The sequence below is a fragment of the Heptranchias perlo genome, chromosome 1, assembly GCF_035084215.1.
Source record: "Heptranchias perlo isolate sHepPer1 chromosome 1, sHepPer1.hap1, whole genome shotgun sequence".
NCBI classification, from domain to species: domain Eukaryota; kingdom Metazoa; phylum Chordata; class Chondrichthyes; order Hexanchiformes; family Hexanchidae; genus Heptranchias; species Heptranchias perlo.
In genome coordinates, this window is record NC_090325.1 from 187,251,010 (window position 1) to 187,275,330 (window position 24,321).

The 24,321-nt window shown below is 43.1% G+C and overlaps 1 protein-coding gene across 2 annotated transcripts in view; it reads right to left on the minus strand.

The window, feature by feature from the left end:
* sgms2a (sphingomyelin synthase 2a) overlaps positions 1–24,321 on the minus strand; it is a 70,449-nt gene that overhangs the window by 34,548 nt on the left and 11,580 nt on the right. Inside the window, exon 3 of one of the 2 annotated variants that reach the window (XM_067994433.1) lies at positions 14,125–14,309. The exons of the other annotated variant lie outside the window; for it this stretch is intronic. The gene's annotated coding sequence lies outside the window, so the exon portion shown is untranslated. The remainder of the gene's footprint in view (positions 1–14,124; positions 14,310–24,321) is intronic. 2 annotated transcript variants of the gene reach the window in all.

Sequence of the window (24,321 nt, forward strand, 5' to 3'; positions counted from 1 at the left end):
ATCACAACTGACAGCGATCCTGTCCTCACCCAACACTTCAAACAACAGCCACCAGATAGTGACCATGCGCAGGAATCCTGGCTGACTTTTCCCTTCCCAAACCCAGAGCCACTAGGACCCAACCCACTCTCATTGCCCTGGAGATGAACTAACTCAGCACTGTGCAGGAATTCAATTTTCCTGATCTATTTGGCTTTGTTCCACATTGAGCAATGCATAGACCAACTTAACCCTCATGGATAACCCTCTGTGGATTTGTTTTTAAACTCTGGTCATAGAATTAGCTACTCAAAGTTCACCACAAAAATCACAAAATATTATCAACTGCCAAGTAATCAGCAGAATCTCAGCATATAATTAACAAAAGTAACAACAAATATGTTTGCAATTTAGGCACCAAAGCTTTTCCCCTTAATCTAAACAGAGATGTAATTTCTTATGTAAAAATAGGTTAGCTATTGATTACTAGGAAGGTTAAAGAAGCACAGCAGCATTATGCTCCAGTCTGCTGTCAGCTTGGCTCAGTTGGTAGCTCTGTCACCTGACTGAGTCAGAAGGTTGTGGGTTCAAGCCCCACTCCAGGACTTGAGCACATAATCTAGGCCGACACTTCAGTACATTACTATTGGAGGTGCTGTCTTTCCGATGAACTAAACGTTAAACAGAGATCCCATCTGCCCTCTCAGGTGGATGTAAAAGATCCCACGGCAATATTCAAAGAGCAGGAGAGCTCTCCTGATGTCTTGGCCAACATTTATCTCTCAACCAACACCACCAAAAACAGAATAACTAGTGATTTATCTCATTGTGGAATCTTGTAGCACACAAATTGGCTGCCGTGTTTCCTACATTACAACAGTAACTACACTTCAAAAGTAATTCATTGGCCGTGAAGTGCTTTAGGATGTCTGGAGATTGTGAAAGGTGTTACATAAACGCAAGTTCTTTATTTTTCTTCCTTATTTTCAGATAATTTCTCTGGTTGACCACTCAGATTTTCCCTTTAGAATATCCAGCAGCAGAAAGACAGAACTCCTGTTTTTGGTAGCGTTTGTTGATAAATGTTGGCCAACACACCAAGTGAATGCCCCTGTTCTTCTTCGAAAAGTGCCGAGGGAACTTTTGTCACCCGAGATAGGACCTCATGTCTCATCAGAAAGACGGTACCTCCAACAATATTGCACTCTCTCAGAACTGCACTGCAGTGACAGCGACAGACTAGATTATGTGCTCAAATCCTAGATTGAGGCTTGAACCCACAACCTTCTGATACAAAGACAAGCGCGCTGCCACTGAGCTAAGGCTGACACCAGTGGATATATTTAAATTGTATCAGGTTCAGCCATGGTTCAGTGGTAGCACTCTCGCCTCGGAATCAGAAGTTGTGGGTTTAAGCCCCACTCCAGGGACTTGAGCACATAATCCAAGATAACAGTTTAGTGCATTACTGAGGGAGTGCTACACTGTCTTTTGGATGAGACGTTAAACGGAGTCCCTGTCTTCCACCTCAGATGAATGTACAAGGTCCCATGGCACTATTTCAAAGAAGAGCAGGGGAGTTCTCAGTGGTGTCCTGACCAATATTTATCCCTCAACGAACACCTAAAACAGATTATCACATCGGTATTTGTGAGAGTTTGCTGTATGCAAATTGGCTGCCACGTTTCTAACATTACAATAACTACACTTCAAAAAGTCCTTCATTGGCTGTAAAGCGCTTTGGGATGTCCCGAGGTTGTGAAAGGCAAGCTTATTCTTCCTTCTTTCGATAGAAGTCTTCCAATAGAAGTAGAGTTTTAGAATGTGTTCTAGTATAGTTCAGAGAGTAGTCCAACAGTTTTGATGAATTACAGTTCTACAAATTACTATAAACTAACCGTTAACTCAGTAATATAGATTAAATAGTAGACAAATAGTATAACCGTGCAAGGACAAACATGCAGAACCAGGAAGAAAGATGACTACATACAACTTGAAGACAGATCCAGTGCATGTCAGAGGGATTGTTGGGATGTAGCTATTAAATTGCCATTTGATCAAACTGGACATATGTCTAAATATATATCACGGATGACTAATAACAAGAATCAAAGAATTACTACCTGTTACATTGCTATCAACTGCAATGGGCTAATTTTGCCAAGGATGTACTGAAATCTTCATTGAAAAACCTTTTCGGTTTTGATTAAGCCACGTTAAGCTTAGCCCAGCTAATGCTGTATTAGTGTATTTTTGAATGATGTTTGATGGAAGCAAGTTGAATTCAGAAATTGGATTACTGCTCTGGTTCTCATGATATATTGACAAAAAGGTATTATCCTTGACTGGGTAGAAGCAATGAAATGAAGCGTCGTTAGTAACACATCAAATTATACTCTGTTCAGTCCTTGATTTTTTGAGTCAGAGAAGAGTTAAATGGTATTTAACCAATGTTTACATAGTTTGTGCTGGTTGCCAAGCACTGGTTTTTAAAATCAAGTCGGTTTATGTATGATGACTCAGGGCTAATGAGGGATCATACATAAAACCTACCAAACTATTCTCACTCCCAATCCATTATTCAGATAGTGTCATTAGTGTTGACTACTTCCCCAACACTCCCAGAGATGACAAAATCAATGGCTTAAAACTCCAACTACATCCATCAGTTGAAAGGATTTAAACTTGCTGTGGCCAAGTGTACAATGCTCTAGGTCATAGGTGAGAGACATCCCTTGAAATAAGTCAATTTTAGCATTCACTAACTCAATGTTCAGGAGCAAATCCAAAATACATATCTTATTCTGGAAGAGAATGAATTTTGTAATGCAGGTGCTTTAGGACTCAGTTTTAATATACTCAGGCCTCAATATTAAAGTCAAGCTATCAGTAACTCTGGGATAAACATGCGTTTTAAAAGGTCAGAAAATCTAAGTTTCCAAATTATTTTTCAATGTTAAACTGACTTGATGCTAATATCTGCAAAATGTGCCCAAACCCTATGACAGTTCGACCTCCCACTCCCCTGCTAGCACACTCTGTTCCAGCTCCTTAATACTTAGCTTGTTAAGTCATTCAACAGCCACACCCTCTAAGCAAGTTAGAAAAACTCAGATGCATAAACTGGAGGTGATTTAAGCTTATTAACTCCAGATGCCAATGCAAGGTTGCCAATTTAGCTAAAGGTCAGTGCAACCCTAGAGTCGAGCCACAACCCCACTTATCTCTGCCTTTCTTACATGTTAAATAGCTGATGATGGGAATTCAATTTTTAGTGCGATCTTGAGAAAATAACACACCACATCCTACTTATATAAATTCCAAAGTTGCTGTTTAAAAGGGATCTCCAGCACAAATGGAAATAAAATACTCTTGAAAAATCTCAATGATTTACTCATTTCAAAAATTTGGCAACTTTCACCTAGAAATGGTGACACCAGATGGACTTTGTTTTCTACTTAGTTCTGCACATGCTGACAGCCCTCTAGTACCTCGTTCAGTCATGACCATTGATAAGCAGCGCCAGCTAGCTATTCAACCCAGGAAAGCCTCCCCATCTTCACCAGACATCCATGTTAGAATGCTTTTCGGTGGGGATCACTGGATAGAGATCAGGAGCAGGATTCTTGGCTGATTTTCTCCTCCCTGGTCCAAGTTTTTTCACCAGAGTTTAGGGGAGTAGTTCTTACAGCTTACGATGATTAGGATTGTCTTTCTATGGTGCTTTTACTGCCAACAATCACAAAGAAACAAAGAGTCATTTACTAAACCAGAGAATTATTCATGACTACAAGGAAAGACATTTTCAAAATTGAACCATTGCTCTCAAATGTTTATTTCCTGGTTATCTGCCGGTCTCCCTTCTCAAATGCGGTGACTCACAGCCCACAGCTACAGTAAACCATTTGCTATATCACCAACTTAACCAGTCTGCATGTGGGAGTCAAGCTGGACAGTGTGTGTTAACAAAATATTGAACTCTGCAGGGGTAGGGGGTGTAGGGGCATCAACATTCAGACTGACCCTGTTCCCACCAGACATTCACACGTGCACACTTTCCACCAGGAATCACTAGCTTGTGATCAGGAGTGGGTACCTTGGTCAGTTTTTCCCCTCCCGCGTTGCCCAGGGACAATTCTGAGGGGTTACAAATTGGAAGAACTTTTTCTTCTGCCAAAAGTGTTGATCTTCAAGGCGCAAGCATAAAGGGGCAGCACTGGGAATATTTTCCTCACAACGGAGTTCAGACTGCAAACACTCGAACTTTTGTTTTAACTTTTACAGTGAATGCACACGTACAGCAAGTAGGTCTGCAGTCATAGTTACTGATGGCGGAAACTCTTTACAGACATGCTTTTTAAAAAAATGAATAAAAATCATTAGTCTCTCTTGGATCTGATTGTACAGCCACCCCTTTATTTCATTACCAAATCAGAAGAACGTGTTCATTACTGCACTTTGAGGTCATGCCATATAGACTGTTCACACAATGTGTTGTTCAATTGCCTTAGCAACTTGGCTTACAGTGCAAATTTAGCAACACTTGTACAAGGTAGTTCCGTTTACGTTGTTACACCACAAGGCATTAAATCTTCCCATCAGGCAGGAATCTAACAAGCACAAAACCTGATCTAACAAAAGCTGTAAAGTGCAGTCATACACACAAACATCTACAGAATGGCCACACAATTATTTGTGACGTTATTTCAACTCCCATGTGCAGTGGAGGAGGAGGTAAATGGTTTGAAATCTTGGTAACAAGAGGACTCAAAATGGCAACTGATAATTATGGCTTGAGGCTCTTTTTTGAAACCAGAAATGTGACTTCTATCTGTTTGAGGAGCTAAGTAAATGTCAACATCCCCCCCAGCCCCCTCCCACCTTTCCTTGGCTCCGTACTTGCTTATAAACTGTTAAATCTCTAACTTCTTCCAGTACTGACGAAAGATCATCGACTTGAAACATTAACTAAGTTTCTATCTCCACAAATGCTGCCTGACTTGCTGAGTATTTCCAGCATTTTCTGTTTTTATTTTAAATGTCATTCACACAAGACTGAGGCTGTGCCAGAGCCCAGTTCAGGCAGATATAATAGCAATAGTGTAGGAGCAGAAAAAAGAGTGATGGGGAATCATGTGTCATGTTGCGATGAATATACTGAGGTGTTCAACATGGCAAGCATTGTTAACATCAATTCATTTTGTGTGTGATGAATGTTAAAGTTGTGTCACCAGACGTTTGTGGGGTGCCAGTCTTGGCGTCCGACAGACAGGCACTCGAGGGTGCGGATGATCTTGCATCTGAGGAACATTACTTGTTGTGGCCCCCCTCCAGTCCTCTCGCATGCAGGAATTTTTTTTTAAAATTGACATACAGCATCAGAAATAACATGCTAATAAGTTAACTAAAGCAGAAAAATGCAGACCCTGAGATCTTGTCATTTGTTTACTAATGTTGGGGGACACCAAAATGAATGCTCTCCACTGTTAGGGGAGCTGAACTGTGGCTTTTAATTTAAAAAGTGGGGCAGAGAATTGCTCTCTGTTCTGTGTGTAGTGTCATTGTAAAGGCATTCAAAAAGCACATGTTTATGATGTCGCTGCACATGGTAACCAAAGCAATTCTGGTTAGGCCCCAGGGTTTTCAGTCGGCATCACTCGGCAGCCAAGCTGCGAATAGCAATCGCACAAAATAGAAAAACACTTGAAGGCACAACAGCTGTTATTGCATTTTCCTCTCGTCCACAATGTTATGGACCAGAGTTACGGACAATAACATCGATTTTAGCAGAAAACGGTTTCTTCTTGTTTCTTTTTTGGAAAGAAAAGTTTAGGCAGTGTTTTGAACAAGAAAACAGAACTTGCCCGCCATCCCACCATTGGCTGACTTTTGAACCTACGTGCAGAACTGGGCTGCTGCATGCAACATTGCAGCTGGGGTGGTGTCTTTCCTTCTAGAAAGAGAGACAGAGATAGACTGCAAGTGCTAGTGCTTGGATTGTATTTCCCTTGAGTTTGGAAGGTTGAGGGGTGATCTAATCAAGGTGGTTAAAATGATAAAGGGATAGGGCAGTTACAGAGAGACTATTTCCTCTGGTGGGATCGTCCAGGACCAGGGGGAATAATAAAATTAGAGCTAGGCCATTCAGGAGTGAAATCAGAAAGCACTTTTTCACACAAAGGGGAGTGGAAATCTGTAACTCACTCCCCCAAAATGCTGTGGATGCTGGGTCAATTGGACCTTTCAAGACTGAGGTTGATCGATTTTTGTCAGGTGAAGGTATTGAGGGACATGGTGCAAAGGCAGGTGAATTGAGGCACAGATCAGCCATGATCTAGTTGAATGGTGTAACAGGCTCGAGGAGCTGATTGGCCTACCCCTGTTCCTGTGGTCATGCCCTGCAGAACAGCCCATTTTGTTAGCCACTCATGAAATGGCATTCAGTGAGACAGAAAACCACTATGGACCAGGCTTCTGCCGTCCTGAAGTGTTTAGGTTCAAAGGACAGACTTAAAAGATTGCGGATACTTGGGGGAGTATTGTAGTCACGAGCGTAACTCATTTACGCCTAAATTTCTGTGATCTTTTATGCTGTTTGACTTTGTTGTGTCCAGATTAAGCTGTTATCTGGGCACAAATCAGGAGGAAATTCAGGGCCACATTGTTTTTTTTTTCCCCTCTTGCCTTTTGTTTTGTGGTATGAAATTCTTTGCACACGTACTCGGTAAGGGTCGTATTTTGCCTAGCTTGCTCGCTATGATTCCCCTCCATTCTGTGTTTTCTGCTCCTACACTATCGCTATTATATCTGCTTGAACTGGGTTCCGGCACAGCCTCAGTCTTGTGTGAATGACTTTTAAAATAAAAACAGACAATGTAGTTGCAATGGCTCCCAAACCAAGGTGGTAGCTTTGATGGGCTGCTCTGGGCCAATCATTGAAAAAGAGCTGAAAGATGGGTCAGAGGTTAAGCATCTCACTCTCTCTCTCGAATGAGGCATGTAGATTTCACTTTCTATGGTTAGTGCCAGTTAATTCAAAGACTAATGACTTAAAAAGGGCAAAGTTGGATATTTTTATTATTTTGATGGTACAAGGAATGATAGGAAATCAACTGAATCTTAATGAAAACTCTATTCTGTTCATTCATATACTTCCTGTAAAACAAACCAGTTTATTTACAATTGATCTCATCTCATTAGAATGCTCATCTGTCCACCTTCTAAAAAGACAAGAAAATGCATCAGGTAGCACATTCAAGATCAAAGTATACAGTACAAGGGGTCTTATATTATTTGATCCCTGGGTAACACCATCACTTAACTAGATATAGAGCAGTAAGGGTATGCTTCAGTCTGTAGGGGACATATGGTCCATTTACAGGAATGATTCATGAATGAGAGAATATCTAGTCTTCACCCAAAATTTGTAACCTGTACCACTGGCATGATACTAGGCAATACGTCAGAAGGTCTGATGTTCGATTGGGGCTCCTGCTCCTCATCACTGTGCAGTGACCCCTGCTGAAAATGTGCGTGTGGATTTTAGGTGAAGATTGGATCATCTTGGCTGTGTATCCCTATGATGCCTTCTTAATTAAATAGCCTGCCAACATTGACTGTCCAGGCTGACATATCAAGAATGGCCACTTGGGCAAGATAACAGAGGACATCAATGTTTAGGAGAGGAGGGAAAAGGGAAAGATATTGGAAGGCAGAAAAAAATATAAAGCTGTAACATATGAATAATATCTTATAATAGACAGTTATTGTCTATCAACAGGAAGTTTAAACAGTTTATTAAAAAAAAGTTTTTATTTCAAAGCAAAAGAATCTTTGGGATCCCGACTCCCATTTTTCAACACAATTCCTGGAGCAGTTTCATTATGCTGCCATCCTATAATATCCACCAATGATGGCAGTCACACAAAAAGTATTCACAATTTTGAAAATAAAATCACTCTTCAATTTCAAAAAGGAGGGACTTGCATTACTGCTGTGATGGTATACATAAAACCAGTTACCGTGCAGTCACATTAGCTAAAGGGTCTTCATGGAAATACACAAGTCATTGTATAGTGCTACAACTTCTAGTGAAACACAAATCAATGGGATGAGAACAGACCCAACAGCTACAGACAAACAAAATATCCTGGATCTTTAAACAAATGGAGCAGTGCAATCTACTGACCTCATCAAGATAATAAAAAGACAGACTTTTATTTATATAGCACCTTTCATGTCCTCAGGTCATCTCAAAGAATTTCACAGCCAATTAATTACTTTTAAAATGTAGTCACTATTATGTAGGCAAATGTGATGGCCAAGTTGCACACAGCAAGGTCCCACAAAGAGCAATGAGATAAATCAGTTTTAGTGATGTTCGTTGAGGCATAAATATTGGCCAGAACACAGAATTCCTCTGCTGTTTTTCGAATAGTGCCATGGGTCTTTTATGTCCACTTGAGAGGTCAGACGGGACCTTGGTTTAACATCTCATCTGAAAAGATGACACCTCCGACGGGGACAGCATTCCCTCAGTACTGCTCTGTAGTGTCTGCCTAGATTAAATGCTCAAATCCTGGAGTGGGGATTGACTCTATGACCTTCTGACTCAACAGGTGAGTGCTACCACTGGGCTAATCTGGTGTTATATATGTAAATAAAAGCAAAATAGAAATCTGTCAAGTATTCACTGATTGCAGTTGGTGGAATTACGTGGACATAAAAGATCCCATGACACTATTCGAAGAAGAGGAGTTCTCCAAGAGGTGTCTTGGCCAATATTTATCCCTCCACCAACATTGCTAAAATAGACTAACTGGGCATGTATCTCATTACTGTTTGTGGGATCTTGCTGTGCACAAATTGGCTGATTTATTTCCCACACTACAACAGTGGCCACACTTCAAAAGTACTTAATTGGCTGTGAAGCACTTTGGAACATCCAGAGGATTTGAAAGGCACTATATAAATGCAAGTTCTTTCTTCTCTCTTTCTTTAAAATTGTACTGCATCTAGCAAAGTGTGGAGATGCTGGTGATGGACTGGGGTTGGCAAATGTAAAGAATCTTACAACACCAGGTTACAGTCCAACAAATTTGGACATCTAGCAAGGTGTTAATCTTGTTGCTGTTGTGACATTGCTAAGTGGACCAGAAACAAAGAGCAGTGATAAAACACAGGAAACATGGACTGAATGCTTGTGCCCATGGGCTATTACTATTCCCACCTGAAACTGGCAATACCAAGCCAAATCATGAGAGCCAACACATTCACTGCCAATACACATAATTACACTGGAAAGCATAATAAATAAAAACACAGCATTATCCTTACCCTTTCAACTCACTGGTGAACATTAAGACAATAATGGCCCTCAGCGAGGAAATAAAACAGACACCTTAACTAGATTTCCACTCGAGATTTTATCAAAGGGATGTGACGAATGGGAAGGAGTGTTGTAAGCTGTTCTGAGATCGGAATCAGACGAGATTATACAGCTCCTGACCGGTATTTCTGAAACACCCGTGACAGGACAATTACGTCAAGGGCTGAGGTAAAAGCAAACAATTGTGTCCATGAAAAGTACGGTGAGGTGAAAGATGAATGTAGATTTCTTAAAAGGGGCATTATTTTCATGAAACGGTGTCTGTCTTTCCCAAAGTGCCTTGAATATGCCAAAATCATGCACAAGCGAAGCGATACAATAACATAAACCATGTTGAAACGTGTCGCTACATCCTATCCATAGACAAATAAGGTGCTTGTTGAACACTTTTACTTTGATGTGGAGATGCCGGTGATGGACTGGGGTTGACAATTGTAAACAATTTTACAACACCAAGTTATAGTCCAGCAATTTTATTTTAAATTCACAAGCTTTCGGAGGCTTCCCCCTTCGTCAGGTGAACGATGTGAAACGCCCTAGTAAGAACGGGATATGACGCTCGACTCATCGATCGACAGTTCCGACGGGCCACAGCAAAAAATCGCATAGACCTCCTCAGGAGACTAACACGGGACGCAACCAACAGAGTACCCTTTGTCGTCCAGTACTTCCCTGGAGCGGAGAAACTACGCCATGTTCTCCGCAGCCTTCAACATGTCATCAATGAGGACAAACACCTCGCTATGGCCATCCCCACACCTCCACTACTCGCCTTTAAACAGCCACCCAACCTCAAGCAGACCATCGTTCGCAGCAAATTATCCAGCTTTCAAGAGAACAGCGTCCACGACACCACACAACCCTGCCACGGTAACCTCTGCAGGACATGCCAGATCATCGACACAGATACCACCATCACACGAGAGGACACCACCCACCAGGTGCATGGTTCATGCTCCTGTGACTCGGCCAACGTTGTCTACCTCATACGTTGCAGGAGGGGATGCCCCAGAGCATGGTACATTGGCGAGACCATGCAGACGCTGCGACAACGGATGAACGGACACCGCGCAACAATCGCCAAACAGGAGGGTTCCCTCCCAGTCGGGGAACACTTCAGCAGTCATGGACATTCATCCACCGACCTTCGGGTAGGCGTTCTCCAGGGCGGCCTTCGAGACACACGACAACGCAAAATCGTCGAGCAGAAATTGATGGCCAGGTTCCGCACCCATGGGGACGGCCTCGGCCGGGATCTTGGGTTCATGTCACGCTACACGTTACCCCACCAGCGAACAAATGTTATCTGTTTTTAATATAACGGGTCAGTTGCTGTCTTTTCTATGTTTCTACCTCTCTATCTCTGTTTTTTTTTGTTTGTTGTTTTTTTTTTGGTGATTTGTATATTCTGTGAGACCTGGCAGGTAACACCTGTCTGTCTGCACACTGATTGCCTTGGCAACGGGCAGTTGAAAAAACTGTCTGTACTCACCAAGCATTGTTCTGTGAATTATAAATGCGATTTCATTTCGAGGATTTCATTTCACATCGTTCACCTGACGAAGGTGGAAGCCTCCGAAAGCTTGTGAATTTAAAATAAAATTGCTGGACTATAACTTGGTGTTGTAAAATTGTTTACAACTTTTACTTTGAGTATAGTACTCTAGAACTCCCAATGTTATCAATGCAATTTTACTTCAAGTTCTTTTTAGAATCATAGAAACAGGAGTAGGCTTTTCAGCACCTCAGGCCTGCTCCGCCATTCAATTAGTTCATGGCTGATCTGTTCCTCAACTCCATTTATCTGCCTTATACTTTTACCCACCAAAAATCTATCAATCTCAGTCTTGAAAACTCCAATTGATCCAGCATTCAAAAGCTTTTTGGGGAAAGAATTCCAGATTTCCAATATCCATTGTGTGAAAAAATGCTTCCTAAAGGGCCTGGCTCTAATTTAAAGATCATGTCCCCTCGTTCTTGATTCCCCCCCCCCACCCCCCCAGAGAAAATAGTTTCTTTGTATCTACCCAATTGAATACTTTTAACATTTTAAACACCCCAATCAGATCATCCCAATACAAGCCAAGTTTTACAATCAAGAGAGAGATGCAGTATTTAAAATTATTTGTAACAGTTTAAAAAAAACTTTAATTGTAAATTGTGCTACTGTCTTTTAATAATTAGCAGAAAGGTTTCTATTTAATGTAAAGCTACCCTTGTTCAGTGTCATAAATACTATGGTCAGTTTAATTAGAGGTTAAAACGAGAATACCACCATGTTGATGTTACATTTGACAGGATTCAATAGTTGTGGTACAAGCCAATTAATAATACTGGGAGAAAGCAATCAATGGACTGTCAAACTTCCCTCCCACAGTTTCAACCATATTATATTTATCGATATTAACATCCTTACATATAGCCAACACTTCCAGTGTCATATTACTTTCTGTAACACTTATCACCACTTTTCCCTAACACCCCCATTGTTATAAAATAGCATATCCTCCAACTCGTCGTGAGCAACACCACGAGAGGACTAGTAATATATTAAATGTCTTGCGTATAGCGTGCACTTTCTATAAACGTCACCCTCACTTCCTGTCACACTTCAGCGCTCACGCTTTGTTGATTGGCTCAAAGTAGAACAGTAGCAGCAAATTAGAATTGAAGAGGCAGGGAACACATGAAGCAAAAGCAAGGAAAGTGGCTGGAGGACTCAGTTGTCTTGGTAGTACGTTGTGGGTTACCTGGCATAATGCTCCCATCTTATAGGGAACAATATCTTCAGAGCAACACCAAGGAGGTCGGCCAATACACGAATATATAAAATATATTCCCTCGCATTCTTGATTTGCCTCCAGTTACCTTGTCTCAAGATTGAATAAACGAAGACATTTCCCACTATTCTCAGCAAGCGGGCCAACACAGAAACAGGTTGTTAAAAGATTTTCTTTCACCAGAGTTACTTGGGCATCAACAGTGGCTCGGTGGTAGCACTCTCGCCTGAGTCAGTAGGTCCTGGATTCGAGACCCACTTCAGAGACTTGAGCACATCATCTAGGCTGCCACTTCAGTGTAGTACTGAGGGAGTGCTGCACTGTTGGAGGTGGTGTCCTTTCAGATAAGATGTTAAACCTGCCCTCTCAGGTGGATGTAAAAGATCCCATGGTACTATTTGAAGATGATCAGGGGAGTGATCTCTTGGCTAATATTTATCCCTCAACCTACATCACTAACACAGATTATCTGGTCATTGCTGTTTGTGGGACCTCGCTGTGCGCAAATTGGCTGTCGCGTTTTCCTACATTGCAGAGTGAGTACACTTCAAAAGCACTTCATTGCCTGTAAAGCGCTTTGGGATGTCCTGAGGTTGTTAAAGGTGCTATATAAATGCAAGTTCGTTCTTTCTTTATGCTACTTTTGTCTTTCTTTATGAACCTTTCTTTTTCACCGATACCACAGGCACACCCTTTATGTTTCTCTCTAACTTCCATTCATCACTCAGACAGGATTACCTGTGAAATGATGGCCATTCCCTAAACTATGAGAAGCATTTGAACTAATCAGTGGTTAAATCACTATTAGCAAAACAAATTACTTCTGCTTAAATTAAACCTCCCTTTACTGGAAGTAGAGTGTGGAGGGCAAAAGGTAAGTAATAAAGAGACAGTATAAGGAATGGGGCAGGTCTGGGAATGGTGATAATGAAAATCCTCATTAATGTTTCCACATCCTAGTGCACAAAAGTGGGGGAAAAGGTGACAACACACCTCTATTTTAACCAATGGACTTTTACATTCACGTTTACAACCTATAATCTTTTGAAGCAGTCTGCTCAAAAAACTGAACTGGTGGCACCCTAGCCAGAAACCTGGGAGGTTCATTGGAACCATCAAGAGTACATTGTGTTTCTGGGAAGATCTGTATGTTATCCACCAATTGGCTGAGATTTTTTAAATGATTTTTTATGTTCAAAATTATGATAGAGTAAATAGGGAGAAATCGTTTCCACTGGCATGAGGGTTGGTAACCGGAGGACGCAGATTTAAGGTAATTGGCAAAAAGAACCAGAGGGGAAAAGAGGAGAACATTTTTTACGCAGCGAGTTGTTTTAATTTGGAATGCACTACCTGAAAGGGTGGTAGAAGCAGATTCAATATTTACTTTCAAAAGGGAATTGGATAAGTACTTGAAGGGGAAAAAACTGTAGGGCTATGGGGAAAGAGCAGGGGAATGGGACTAATTGGACAGCTCTTTCAAAGAGCTGGCACAGGCACTGTGGGCCACATGGCCTACTTCTTTGCTGTATGATTCTATGAGCTCTGTGGATACTTGGGGTTTAAGATGAGGAGTTAAGATTTCCCCTCTCTATATTATGAGTACAGTAATGTAATGGTTATGTTACTGGATTACTAATTCGGAGAACGCGAGTTCAAATCCCACCATGGCAGTTTGAGAATTTGAATTCAGTTTAAAAAAAAACCTGGAAATAAAAAGGTATCAGTAAAAGTGACCATGAAACTGTTGGATTGTTTTAAAAACCCAAATGTCCTTCAGGGAAGTAAACCAGCCCTCCTTACCCAGTCTGGTCTATATGTAACTCCAGCTCCAGGCCATCATAGTTGACTCTTAACTGCCCTCTGAAGTGGCTGAGCGAGCCATTCAGTTCTCAAGGGCAACTAGGCATTGGCACTAAATGCCAGCCTTGCCAGCGATGCACAAGAATCTTGAGAATGGATAAAAAAAAAGCTTACAATCAATAGATGTTCTGAAGAGATTTGAGCAGCTTTGAGCCCTTGTCGTACAGGTAAGCAGGTGAGCAAAAGACACTACAAGCTGGAGTTCAGGACAGTGCAAGCTGCTGTTGTTTCGAAGGCTTGGTGCAAAGGAGCACAGGATTGGAGTGGAATTCCAGCTGGGAATTTCCTTCAGAGAACAGCTAGAGGAGAAGAAAATAAAAAGGTACTGTCAGAATATATTTGCTACAATTCAGTACTTACATTTTGGAGGCAAACAGTTTGAGATGGAAATGAAGGAAAACCCTACATAAGTATAAAGAGGAAGGGGTTGAAGCAGGTCAAAGACTGTAAAAAGTGCGGCATTCTACAACACAACAAAATATGGTTCTTTTCTTTTAGCCCTTCCTGGTATTGTAGCCGCAATGGCTACCCTTGCCCACAGAGTTTTATTTGCACGTGGCTTCAGTGCACATTTTAGCTATTCAATCTGCAAAAATATTCCATCAAGTCTTGAACGTTATCAAGGTCACCATCACTCATAACAAGCGCATGCTGAGGTGGAGGCCTGATAAGATTAATTGCACCCCAAGGGAGAATGCCACTGGACTGAATGTTTCCATTCGAGTTACATTTTTACAGTAGGTCCTTCTCGGGTCATTCAAGTGCATCAACCCAAATAACAAAGTGGTTCTTCGGCATACGTGGGAAAAGAGGTCTTATTTCTATTTTACTGGAAAACACCAGGGTGTTCAGGAAAGTGTCGGATGTCCACCTCCTGTGGGTACGGACGTTACATTCTGATCTCAGGAAGTGTCTGATGTACACAGAGATTTTCGATCATTGACCTTGCAGCCACATCAAGTAGGTCTGTAATAAGCCTTAGGAAGAGCGTGCAAGCACAGCTAACTGAAGGCCACATTCCAGGACTTTGTTTCTGGTCTCTGGACCTTGCTGGATTCCTGGGGCAGGTTAGCACAGGCCAGCTGCTGGGAAAGTGCTTTACCGTCCTGTACAGATTGGCTGATCACGCTTGAAACAGGCAGACGGCGATGTTTAAATGTCTATCGCTGCCTCTGGGGCTTCCAGGGAAAACTGGTTCTTCAAGTAAGGCATGGAAGTCCTGGCATTGGCAACTCTGTCGGACAACTCCTCCTCCCAGACAGGCAGCTGAGTTCCCACTGGCATGGAGCAGGCAGGTGCCAAAGATGTGTCCAAAGTGGTGCTTGCACACACTGCACCAAGCAAATAAGGTGACCCCAAAAACTCGGGTGTAATCATTCCCATGGAATTTCAGGGCCTTGACAGCACCCATCCACTGATTTTAGTTACCCCCCCCACCCCCCAACCTTCGAAGGTTCCAGGGATGATCATGAGGAGCATCTTTGTGTATAGCACTCCAGGAAAGGGATTCAGACCCCTCGGTAATTTTTTCAGTCTAGGTGAAAGCCAGACTCCGACTGATGCATTGCCCCCTAGATGCTTTCCTCACAGGATTCTGGTGGGATGCTCTGTACAAACATATTACATAGAACAGATATTAGATATTACAACACGGAAACAGGCCATTCAGCTTACCCGTGTTGGTAGTTACCCTCCACATGAGCAGTAGTCCTAATCCCATGTGCCCGCTCTGTTCCCCATCCCTTTATTCCTCTTTCCTCCATTCAATAGTCCAATAGTGATCCATTTAATATTGAGGAAAGGATAAGTTGATAGATTTATAGATATAACAGATGATTGTTTCCTTACACAACATGTTAATGAAGGAGTGAAGGGAAATTTAGGTTTTAGTCATAACCCTGATTAGGGTTGCCAACCCTCTAAGATTGTCCTGGAGTTTCCAGGAATTGAAGATTAATCTCCAGGGCACTGCTGTGAGCAACCCAGGAGAAAAATCATAGGGTTATGAAAAAAGTTGTGTTTTTTTCCCCCCATTTTCTTTGAACACTTTCATTTATTAGTTATAAAAATATTGAAGATGGGGAAAAAAGGTTGTTTTGACTGACAGTCAAGAATCATCCAATCGGCTTCAAATTGGCATGGGAAGGCGGTGCGGTGTGAGGATGGACGTGTTGGGCGACCAATGGTGGGAGCAGGGCAGTTGAAGTTAGGCAGTCATATGATGAAGCCTCCAGGAATACAAGCAACCAAAGCTGGCAACCCTAAACCTGATGCAGTACTAGACCTCTGTGTGTGAAAATATCTGGGCAACAGTGACCACAATATAATTACATTCAACTTCATCAGTCAAACCAAAGTTGCTGAAAATTTAATGCTAGTACCAGATTTCAAGAGGGCTAAATTTGCAAAGATAGCAGAGGACTTGAATCATGTCGACTGGACTGACCTACTAGGCAGGGACACTCCCAACAAAGAAAAATGAAATAACTTCAAAACTACCCTAATGCAAAGGGAAGCCACGTTATGTCTCTACAGGTAAAAAGGGACTCATGGTAAAACAAAGCCAAAATGGCCAACGGGTTATGTTCAAGGACAAGTCAGACTCAAGCAAAAATACTTTTACAGGCTTAAAGAAAATAGTTCCCAGTGAACTGGGATAGGTAGCGAGCCTTAGCTAAAGGCAAGGAAAACTGCTATCAGAGCAGCCAAAAAGGACCATGGAGAAGAAGACAGTGGATAGCTGTGGTAGTAATAACAAGATGTTTTTCAGCTGTTACGAACCAAAGAGCCATTAAGGACTAAGTGGGCCCATTGAAGGATTCCTCAGGGCAGATTCAGGTTGACTCCTAGGATACGGCAGAGGTTCTAAGTGGCTATGGGGTCAGTCTTCACTACATAAGACAATGCTGAGTTGCCAATAACGTACTGCACACTTGCCTCTAAAGTTGTAAGTGTCAGAGTGGATGCGGATATAATCGTGGATAAAATAAGGGGTCTCAAAACAGACCAGGCTGTTGGTCCTAACAGCATTCACCTGAGGGTGCTCAAAGAAATAGGAACCATATTCCGAGAGCTGCTTTCTGATCTATTTAACAGCTCGCTAGGTCTAGAATAGTTTCCATGGATAGGAGCATACATAGGAACAGGATTAGGCCATTCAGTTCCTCGAGCCTATTCAATTAGACCATGGCTGATCTATATCTTTATTCTATCTACCCGCCTTGGCTCCGTAACCCTTAATGCCCTTGCCTAAAAAAAAAATCTACCAACTTCAACTGACCCCCAGCCTCAGCTTTTATGGAGAGTTTTCCAGATTTCCACTACCTTTTGGGTGAAGATCATGTGATGCCAATATTTAAAAAGGGCAACAAGTCAGAGCCAGAAAATTACAGGTACATTAGCTTGACTTCAATTAGAGGCAAGTTGCTAGAAGGGATCATCAGAGATACTCTGCATGACCACCTGGACGGAGAAGGGGTTATTAGAGGCACTCAACATGGATTTTGGAAAAGGTGGTCATATCTCACCAACCAGGTTGAACTTTTTGAAGACGTTACTAGATTGGTGGGTGTAAGTAGCCTGGTTGACAATGGGTATCTTTGTTTTCAAAAAGCCTTTGACAAGATGCTACACAATTGGCTACTTAATAAAATTGAGTCGTCAGATTGGAGGGCAGATTTTGAGTTACAGAAGGAATTAGTTGCATTCTCATTGGCAGAAGGTTGTTATTAATGAAATGAGCACCACTTATTAGGAGTTCACCAGGGATCAGTGCTCTTCATTTTTATCAATGATATGAATGAAGGCGTGGGGGGAATTGTCTACAAGTTTGCGGATGATACAAAGATTTGTGCGGGTGTTAAGACCTTAGAAAAGAAAAATAGATTACAGCAGATCTAGATGCAACGGGGGAATGGTTTTGTATCTGGCAGAGGTCATTTAATATAGATAAATGTAGTGTTATGAATGTCGGTGGGGCTAAAGCCAAGCATGTGTACAGCATGCAGGATTGTGAACTTAAGGCTATTGAACAAGACAAACACCTAGGCATTATAACACACAAGTCTCAAGTTTCACGACCAGCACTGCAAAGCTATTGCAATAACAATGGAGTGCAAGGATGTATTGCCAGGATAATAGGCAAAATGCTATCAGTGTGTTACTCCTCCAATGCAGTAATACACTTTACTTACACAGCACCATGTGCAAACCAGTGTAACAGTCATTCAGTTTTATTAAATTAAAGAAATTCCAGTAGATCTGTAAGTCACGACTTACTGCATCTAAACCCATGCAGACTGTGGCTTGGTGTCAAATTTTGTTTGATAATCACGCCTGTGAAGCGCCTTGGGATGTTTTACTACGTTAAAGGTGCTTTTTAAATGCAAGTTGTTGTTGTTTTAAGGATTTTAAATTTATCTGACAAAGATGACCTCTAATATCGTGTCAATCATGGATAAGGCCATCTCTCCATCCTTGTATCCCTCCCCACCCACATCCCCCTTCCAACTCCACTTCCTTCTGCATCCACCCCTGGAAAAAACTCTCCCCCAAGTTACTTACAATTGCACTTTCAAATTCCCAACTGTCTAGCCTTTGGCCCTTCATTCATCACGACCTTTCTACAGCTACCGATATGCTCAATCACACCCTCACTTCCACCTTTGATGCCCTTGTCCCCATTAAAACCATTACTCTCTTTCACCCTGGTCATTCCCCTGGTATGGCCCTCATTTCCGCTCCCTTAAGGGACGCAGACTTGAACATTTATGGCGGACAGCTGGTTTAGCCATTCATCGCCAGATCAAGCTGGAGCACAAAGCACTATCGGGTCCTGCTCTCCTCTGCCTAAACTGTGAGGAGCTCATGGACTTTTTTTTTTAAAAAAACTTCATGGGATTTGGGAGTTGCTGGCAAGGCCAGCATTTATTGCCCATCCCTAATTGCCCTTGAGAAGGTGATGGTGAGCCGCCGTCTTGAACCGCTGCAGTCCGTGTGGTGAAGGTTCTCCCACAGTGCTGTTAGGTAGGGAGTTCCAGGATTTTGACCCAGCGACGATGAAGGAACGGCGATATATTTCCAAGTCGGGATGATGTGTTACTTGGAGGGGAACGTGCAGGTGGTGTTGTTCCCATGTGCCTGCTGCCCTTGTCCTTCTAGGTGGTAGAGGTCGCGAGTTTGGGAGGTGCTGTCGAAGAAGCCTTGGCGAGTTGCTGCAGTGCATCCTGTAGATGGTACACACTGCAGCCACAGTGCGCCAGTGGTGAAGGGAGTGAATGTTTAGGGTGGTGGATGGGGTGTCAATCAAGCGGGCTGCTTTGTCCTGGATGGTGCCGAGCTTCTTGAGTGTTGTTAGAGCTGCACTCATCCAGGCAAGTGGAGATTATTCCATCACACTCCTGACTTGTGCCTTGTAGATGGTGGAAAGGCTTTGGGGAGTCAGGAGGTGAGTCACTCGCCGCAGAATACCCAGCCTCTGGCCTGCTCTTGTAGCCACAGTATTTATATGGCTGGTCCAGTTAAGTTTCTGGTTAATGGTGACCCCGAGGATGTTGATGGTTGGGGATTTGGCAATGCTAATGCCGTTGAATGTCAAGGGGAGGTGGTTAGACTCTCTCTTGTTGGAGATGGTCATTGCCTGATGCAAATGTTACTTGCCACTTATCAGCCCAAGCCTGGATGTTGTCCGGGTCTTGCTGCATGCGGGCATGGACTGCTTCATTATTTGAGGGGTTGCGAATGCAACTGAACACTGTGCAATCAGCGAACATCCCCATTTCTGATCTTATGATGGAGGGAAGGTCATTGATGAAGCAGCTGAAGATGGTTGGGCCTAGGACACTGCCCTGAGGAACTCCTGCAGCAATGTCCTGGGGCTGAGATGATTGGCTTCCAACAACCACTACCGTCTTCCTTTGTGCTAGGTATGACTCCAACCGCTGGAGAGTTTTCTCCGATTCCCATTGACTTCAATTTTACTAGGGCTCCTTGGTGCCACACTCGGTCAAATGCTGCCTTGATGTCAAGGACAGTCACTCTTACCTCACTTCTGGAATTCAGCTCTTTTGTCCATGTTTGGACCAAGGCTGTAATGAGGTCTGGAGCTGAGTGGGTCCTGGCGGAACCCAAACTGAGCATTGGTGGGCAGGTTATTGGTGAGTAAGTGCCGCTTGATAGCACTGTCGATGACACCTTCCATCACTTTGCTGATGATTGAGCGTAAACTGATGGGGCGGTAATTGGCTGGATTGGATTTGTCCTGCTTTTTGTGGATAGGACGTTCCTGGGCAATTTTCCACATTGTCAGGTAGATGCCAGTGTTGTAGCTGTACTGGAACAGTTTGGCTAGAGGCGCGGCTAGAACTCATGGACTTCTGTCACTAAGATTGAGACCATCCGTTTAGCTGCCTCTGCCACTTCCCTCCCTTCCCCTAGCCCCCCCAAGCCAAACTTCCCCCAGGTTCCCTCCTGCCCTAGCCTTGAACTCGCATCTTTCTCTAATTTCTCTCCTATCTCCCCTCATCCCCTCTGAGCTCATCTTGACCATGAGACCCACCTCCTGCTCCCTCGACCCTATTCCCACCAAACTGCTGACCACCCAACTTCCCTTCCTGGCCCCCACGTTAGCTGATATTGTTAACGGTTCCCTCTCCTCAGGTACTGTCGCCCTCCCCTTCAAATCTGTCGTCATCACCCCCCCTCAAAAAACCCACCCTTGACCCCCTCTGTCCACATAAACTACCGCCACATCTCCAACCTCCCTTTCCTCTACAAAGTCCTCGAACTTGTTGTCGCCTCCCAAATCCATGCACATCTTTCCCGCAACTCCATGTTTGAATCCCTCCAATCAGGTTTCCGCTCCACCACAGTATTGAAACGGCCCTTATGGGATGTCATTTGTGACTTTGATGTGACTGTGACCGTGGTAAACTATCCCTCCACATCCTTCTCGACCTGTCTGCAGCCTTTGAAATGGTTGGCCATACCATCTTCCTCCAATCCCTCTCCTCCGTCGTCCAGCTGGTTGGGACTGCACTCGCCTGGTTCCATTCTTATCTATCCAGTCGTAGCCAGAGAATCACCTGAAATGGCTTTTCTTTCCGCTCCTGCACCGTTACCTCTGGAGTCCCCCATTGATTTATCCTTAGCTCCCTCCCATTTCTCATCTACATGCTGCCCCTCGGCGACATCATCCGAAAACACAATGCCAGATTCCACATATACGCTGACGACACCCAGCTGTACCTCACCACGACCTTTCTCGACCCCTCCATCGTCTCATTTGTCACTGCTTGTCCGAGGTTGAGCAAAAATTTCCTCCGACTAAATATTGGGAAGACCAAAGCCATTGTCTTGATCCCCGCTGCAAACTGTGTTCCCTAGCCACCGACTCCATCCCTCTCCCTGGCCACTGTCTCAGACTAAACCAGACCGTTCGCAACCTTGGCATCCCATTTAACCCTGAAATGAGCTTCTGACCACATATCCACTCCATCACCAAGACCACCTACTTCCACCTCATAACATCGCCCGTCTCCGCCACTGCCTCAGCTCATCTGCTGCTGAAACCCTCATCCTAGCCTTGTTACCTCTAGGCTCAACTATTCCAATGGTCTCCTGGCTGGCCTCCCATCTTCCATCCTCCATAAACTTGAGCTCATCCAAAACTCTGCTGCCCATATCCTAACTCGCACCAAGTCCCGTTCTCCCACCACCCCTGTGCTCGCTGACCTACATTGGCTCCTGGTCCAGGAATGCCTCGATATTAAAATTCTTATTTTCAAATACCTCCATGGCCTCACCCCTCCCCATCTCTGTAACCTCCTCCAGCCCTATAACCCTCCGAGATCTCTGTGTTCCTCCAATTTTTGCCTCTTGCGCATCCCCGATTTTAATCGCTCCACCGTTGGCGGCCGTGCCTTCAGCTGCCTAGGCCCTAAGCTCTGGAATCCCATCCCTACCTCCTTTAAGACTTTTCTTAAAACCTACCTCTTTGACCAAGCTTTGGTCATCTGTCCTAATATCTCCTTTTATGGCTCAGTGTCAAATTTTGTTTGATAATGCTCCTGTGAAGCACCTTGGGACGTTTTACTACATTAAAGGCGCTATATAAATGCAAGTTGTTGTTGTTTCTTCATAACATATTATTGCTCACTAATTTTTATTTCTTGTTTCTACTACAATAATTCTGATTAGCCTCCAAGTTATTTTTGGCTTCCTCTTTCAGTCTTACTTTTTCCTCAGAGGGAATGCACTTTTTTTCTACATTCCTCAGAGCATTCTTTGGAAAACTGTATTTTTTATAACTTGTTTTATGACCTTGTTGTGGTTGGAGTATGGCCCAGAGTCTTGAGGTGGGGGTAGGGGAACAGGAGCAAAAAGCAGGAAATGTGAGAAGGGAGAGAGAAACTTGTAATCAAAAAAATAAAATTAAACCCATCTAAATCCACCCCGGTCTAATGGCCACATTTGGGGCAACTTAATATCTCTGGTGAACTGTACTGCAATAAAAAGAATTACACAATCGCACTTGAATGCCCTAGAAACCAGCTCTGGTTGTCAACTCAGGTCCAATTATCATGACAAATGCAAAGTTCTCCACAAGTAAACTGCCAACTTCCAACATGTACCAGACAGTAAAGCTTTTAATCAAGAGTGGGAATATGACTTACACACAAATGGACAGTTACTTTCTGTATTTACAATATGTTTACATGATGATAGGAATTAGAATTAGTGAACAACCTTAGATTAAATTGAGAGCACAGGACAAAGGGTCACATGTTCAAGCTAGTAAAAGGGCAAATTTAGGGCTGAGATCAGAAAATAGTTCTTCACACACAGTGATCAACATGTGGAATGGACTCCCAGATAGAGTAAGAGACACAAGAACCCTGGGATCATTTAAGCAACAATTAGATGCAGCATGGAGGAACTATAGACTCATGCTGGATGGGTGAATTAAGATGGGCCAAATGGCCATCCTCATCTGTAAATTATCTGATAGATATTTGTTCTTATGGGTGCCACACGACAATGAAATTAACTTTAGCTTTCCACTCAGTTTGCTCAAATTCAGGTGTTAAGCATTATCTTACAGCTACATCAGCTCCCAAAAATCAGACTAAACAAAAGAAAGGGTAATATTTGTAAATTAGTATAATAAAGGCTCTCATTCCCATTTACTTCTTCAGGAGAGGATGGCCAATGAATGCCAGCCTTGCCAGCAACACTCATATCAGAGATTATCATAATAATAATAAACCCCCCCCCCCCCCAAAGCTCAACTGGTAAATGTACTATGTTGTGTAATACTATACAATATAGGCCAGGCTGATGTCCAGTGACTGTTGTTGGAAAGCGCGTGGAAGTAAAGAGGGAACATGACCAGGCCTGGCTATGATGCTCCCCAAGGGTGAATAGTCAACTGGTGGTGGAGCTGAGAAATAGAAGATGGCAGTGGAAGAGGCAACGACTGCCATGAAACCATATCTCAGCTTCTGAAATTAGTAATGTAAGGAGACCAATCTATGGAAGAATGGCACAAGTTTGATTTCAATAGGTCAACAAAAAGGATATCCTATGAATGAGATTTAACACATCTGCTTTTTCTTTCTATGAACTCCATTTGAACCTGCAACATGAAAAGACATATGTGCTTGTTTTCAAGTGCTCCTGTGCATGGTAACCTTACAAATCCATTTAGCCTTTTTTTAAAAAAGGGTACACTGGCAGCACGACACTTCAATTTATATTTTTCTTTGCAAGGGAGGGATGGTACCCATCTAATTCTTTCCTCCTACTTCTCTCTCAGGCCTTGCTGGATGAGCCAACAACTACCAGTGTGGACAGCACAGCCTGTTCCCAAGCCACTCTTTAATCAGCCACCATGGGGAATGAAAAAGTTAACTATCTCCTGTGGGGAGACATCTGGCCTGGCCTCCTCCCTGAGCTATTGAGAGAAGGTCAAAAACTCAGTGGATCTAGAGTTAGCTTGTTTCAGCTGGAGCAATGAAAGGGACATTCATTGGGTTAAGGAGAGGTTTTAAAAATAAATCAGCAAAACCTTACTGCTAATCACTGTCCAGAAATTCCTTCTGGAAAAGATGCAGGAGTGAACATCAGGTGAGGACAGGATGTGATGTGATGTCCTCCACGATTGGAGAGGCTGCCATCTCTTATTGTCTAGGCTTGCACATTGAGAAGGGAGTACAGGAAGTGAACCTTCAGGGGCGGGGGGCAGGGGGAGAGGGAAAGGCTTCAAACAATGTGCTGCAGCCTAAGAAAATGAAGTGCGGGAGGAACAGATTA